Below are 5269 nucleotides of genomic sequence, written 5' to 3'. Positions count from 1 at the left end.
CTAGTTTATTTTTTAACATATTAAAGTTGGTAATTTTAGCCACTGATCAAGAATTATAAAGGACAAATGCCGGCAATATACAAGATTTATTTGACATCGAAATTCAGTCTATGTGTGGAACTTTAATGGTCGTTCTTCATACGTACCAACGCAGATGCACAAAAAAAGAAAAAGAAATAAATGGTAAAAGAAATAAATGAAGAAACAAAAATTAAGATTTATGTGGTTGACAATTTTCTACATCCATGCGGAAGTCGAGAGAGATATATCCACTAATGAAGAAATAAAAAAAAGTACAAGCTTAAAGCTTATATTTCTCTAGATAAAAAAAAATAGGAGCCTTTTGGTGATTCCCACTTTCTCTATTCCAACAAAAACTCCTCCAAAATCAAATATCTCATCTCAGCCCAAAACGAGCAGTTTTGTTGCTCAGAACCCATATCCAGGCATTCGAAACCTTTCAAACAGTGTCCTTCGGTGTCTTCCTCTCGCTGCCTTTCATCAGTCCAAATCTGCAGTAATTGCGCCCGGACCAATTCGGTCGTCCGGAACCTGCGCTCGAACACGTGCTGAGTCACCTGTACATGTAACCCTATCACCTGTCAAATCACTGTGCTTAACTTTTGGGCCGCTACATGCCGAATTCGGATAGCCAAAGGAGGGTCCTGAATCACCAAAATCCACTCCTCACAATGTCTTGGCACCCTATACCACTTTCAGCATCAGTAAATGCATATATCAATATGTTTGAATTGATTATCAATTTTTGAGTCCGCTTTTCGTGTTATATTTTTGCACCAAAATAGCTCCAACTCAATCTAGCATTCTAAAAACATGCGACTAGCAATACATACTGCAACCTTGTCTATTTGCGAAGGTTCAATGATCAAAATCTATGCTATCATTTTTTGATCATAATTAATGACATTGCTCCTACTATCATAAACTTATCTATAAATTTAATATATTAATCCTCGTGGAAAAAGTCACGTGTCAAATTTTACTTACTTGTAAGCCTTATAGATGTGGGAACCACCTTATGTTTATTATCTGCCTCATACTTAATTAATAGAAGTGTGAATCCACCCCACAACGAAACGATGCCGAGCGAAACAGTGGCATCGTTTCCAACTCCGACTCTTTGTAGCCCTCACCCTCATCTCACCCTTCGGTTCACCGAAACCCTAATTGTGATCCTAGATTTCTCGCCTTCGCCACCTCTCCTACTTGGATAGGAGCCTTCGTCTCTGCCTCTGCATCCTCACCTCCTCTGCCTTCGCGGTGCTATCAGAGGCTGTCGAAAAGTCGAAAAGGCCAAGAGAGACAGTGGATAAGGAGAAGAAGAAGAAGAGGAAGGCGAGGGGAAGGTCACAGAAGGGGCAAGGGGAGGGGACAAAAGGACTATGCTTGGTCTCCAAACACAGCCTCCTCCTCCCACTGCACGAGCTATAGACACTTGGCAGCCTTCGGCTCAACACTTGCATCGGAATTCAGTACCTATCTTCGTGGCTCACGATGACCGGTTTGATACCGCTGTACAACCTCATGGAGGACATCGCGACGACAGATATCAATATGGTGCAGAACAGACAGTGGATTAGATATGGAGTTTATGTGGATGCGAACCATTGTGCTCTGTCAAAATGTTAGGCTCCTCCGTCGCCTTCGATGCCGCGCTTTTGAGGCTTCAATAGATATTGCGACTCTCCGAATTCTTCTCCAAACTTTAAGATAATTGCTCCTTTCCCATTTCTCTCTCTCTATAATCTATGTTATAATATGTTTTAGTCAATTAAGGTTTCAGGACTTGGGTCTTTGGCATTAGATTTTTCTATTATGGTTTGTATTAGATTTATTGCTAGGATTCTAATCCTCCATTGAAAGTGATTATGCTTAAGTTTTTTTTGTGAATTTTGTGTCACGCCCTGGATTACCGCGTTTCCCTGGGCACGCCAACAGACCTGCCTGCTGGATTTGTGCTTAACGATGAAGGTGTGTATAACCTCCACTCTATGAGGCTCATTTGCTATTTTGGGGACAGTAAGACCGGCTGGGAGAGGGGCCGTATAAGCACAGTCGATGTCATTTAGAGCAATAGAGTGAGCGGAAGCAGTGAGACTACGAGGCACTTATTCGATGCAGTGAGACTATGAGGCACATAGGAATTTTTCGTGTATACAAAGCGATAGCTGTACCTGTAATCACAACATAACTACAACCAATAGTATAGAGCTGCTAAACTAAAAAAATAGAGATATATATAAAACCACGAGGGGTTCCTGTACATACAAAATGTCTACAACCCAACTCGCTCCAACGAGTACAACGACAACATCGCAGTATGTACAAAGAAAGCCCAAAACTACCTCTAAATAGGTGCTCCTCTAACTGGCAACGATACTGGTAGGGATCTAGCTCACGACTCCCTTCCCACGGTCCGAATCAGCGACGGCAACAGCCACGGACGAAGGCTCTACAAAAAGGGGTCAACAACTGGGTGTGAAAACTACTGCAAAACAGAGTAGTTCTTAGTGGGTACCGTCATCGACCTCAACGGCCCACCCACTAAGTCTACAGAAATATGCGCAAAGGATAGCAAGGAAAGCTGAAAAAACTCTACAGCTACATGCCACTATACTATCGCTAACCAACATAGGCTATCTGTAGATATGAAAGATGCCTCACTCTGACCCAATCTCACCTGGGACTGCGATACGCTCGTCCCGTCTGTCGAAACAACCCCGTACACCACCCCAAGAGTAGCCTGTGGAGAAAACTCTCTAGGGATTGCAATACGCCCGTTTCGCCTGTTTAGGCTACACCATACCCCAAGAGTAGCCGGTGGAGAAAACTCTCTAGGGACTGCGATACACTCGTCCCGCCTGTCTAAGCTACACCGTACCCCAAGAGTAGCCGGTGGAGAAAATTCTCTAGGGATTGCGATACGCTTGTCCTGCCTGCCTAGGCTACATCGTACACCTCCTCGAGAGTAGCCGATCGAAGTAAAAAGGTCCGACAGGACTGCTGCGACTCAACACACATCACAACCTCACTGAGGGTAGAGAAAGGCGTCACTAACTACCACTGACCCAACCTCACACGGGCTGCTCAAACGGACGCACCCTAACTGTATCCAGCTCAAGAACCGTCCAAACAAAAACTGTGACCTCATCGCACTGAAACCTCATTCCGGAATGGCATTCGTGGGTGCGATCCAACCGAATTTACAAATGTGTCTTTGCCTAGTTCAATCAGGCTCTCACAGGCTGTAATCACTATAACTGGGTCAAACTAATCTATCCACCAAAACTCACGTGCTCTTGGTACAATCTGATGCAAAATGTAGAAATCTGGGTCCACCGTCAACCCCGACGGCACCCAACAGTACGAAACAGTTTACACACTATTGTAAAACAAGCTCGGCCTCCCAGCACGAGCGTAAACTCACCCTACACTAATCTGGGTATCCACCTTGTACTAACAGCGGTGATACAGAAATCTCGGTCCACCGTCAAACACGACGGCACCTGACAGTCCAAACGCTACTGTACAACAAGCACGGCCCATCAGCACGAGCATAATGTCAGCCTACTCTAAGCTGAGTATCTACTACGCACTAACAGCGGTGATACAAAAGTACATCAGCTCCTGAAGCTAAATCTATTAACTTTTCGAAAAGTGAAGTGTGTAGGTTCTTAATGTTTTCTCCTAAGTCAAGTCCCAGTTCATCATGCAACATTTATCTAAAATTATCATATGAAGCAACAAATTTAGATTTCATATTACGGCATGCAAATCTACCAATTTCAGCTACTAACATGATGATTGAAGGATAACAATACATGCTAAAAACTACATAGTACTTAGGAGGAATTCCGGTGAATTCAATGACTTCAACCCACCTAGTATGCAAATCCGACCACAGATTAAAGCGAAACTCAGCGGTCACGTGCCTTCAGTCCCGAATCACCAACAAGTATAAGAAAATCCCACAAATCCCTGTTGGATCGAACTGAATTAAAAATCGAATCACAAATCCATCAAATGTCTATCCGGTTCGAAAAAATTGAAATTCAGCGTTACTCACCTCAAACCAATAGTTGCAACTTGATTCGCAAGTTCCTCTCTACCTCAGGAACACCCTAGAAGCATCCAATTGCAGCAATAAGGTCCAAATCAAAACTAATTTCCAAAACTAGTTGCTGCTGTCCCTACTCCAAGGCTGCTGCTGCTGCTATCTCAAAGTTGCTGCTGGCTTCTAAGTTGCCAGCACTAAGTTGCACTTCATTCTTGCTCCGCCAACCAACCAACAGCAAAATTGGGAATTGGAACTTGTTCACAAGTAATCTTAGGCCTTTCCTCTATAAGAAAAATCTATATTTCCCCAAAAATTCCATTACAAATGAAAGATAAAGATCAAAATTTCAGCATCGACGAAAACAGTTTTCTCAGTCTTCGACCTCAACAAAAAAATGAATTCCTCATTCATTTTACCTCCAAATTGATCGAAACAAGATTCTATGCAGTAGAGGATGAAGTGAAGATCACTTGCAATCTTTTCAAAGCTCACTCCTATAGAAATTTTGAACGAACTTAAACGGGTTCCAACAATGGACGAAATCAGCCTGAAATTTCAGTATTGAACCAACTTTGATCAACTTTAAAATTAAAGCCACTAACCTCCCATTTCAGCTCAAACAAGATAAAAACGGACTCCCAACTTCCCCCTACACCATTACCTGTGTTTAATTTCGAAGTTGGAGCCCCAGCAATCACCCAATTGCATTCATTCTTCAAGTTGGTCCAGATGGTGCTCTCAAACAGCCTCAATCAAGTTTCCGTCAGCAGGGAAAGATGGTAAATTCACAAACCATCCATGATTTCGCCTAGAACTCCACTCACCAAGTAACCAACTAGTTACTCCTTGAATTCTTGTCCTCAATAAGAACACCCTCCCACAGCAGGAACTTGCAACTAAAACTTCAATTAGTCACTAGGATCCTACTAATGCTGTATTTGTTGTTTGAGTGCTGCTTGTCACGGACAAAATATTTTCCGCTAACTTTTCCTTGACAGTGGCCCAACTTCGCTAGCGGAGCGGGTTGGACAATGGCCCATTCTCCGAAGGAGCGGTCTGTCGGAGGTTTTGCTGCGGCGTTCTAAAAACTTATACGCGGATCTCAAGACTAATGGTGCGGATGCCGAAGTGTCAAGAGTCCCTTAGAGTTTCTAGGTGGGCAATAAGTGGTCTCTTGGGAGACCGTAGCCT

The sequence above is a fragment of the Ananas comosus genome, linkage group 6, assembly GCF_001540865.1.
Source record: "Ananas comosus cultivar F153 linkage group 6, ASM154086v1, whole genome shotgun sequence".
Lineage (NCBI taxonomy): Eukaryota > Viridiplantae > Streptophyta > Magnoliopsida > Poales > Bromeliaceae > Ananas > Ananas comosus.
The sequence above is the reverse complement of the archived record's forward strand: the minus strand, read 5'-3'. Positions refer to the sequence as shown.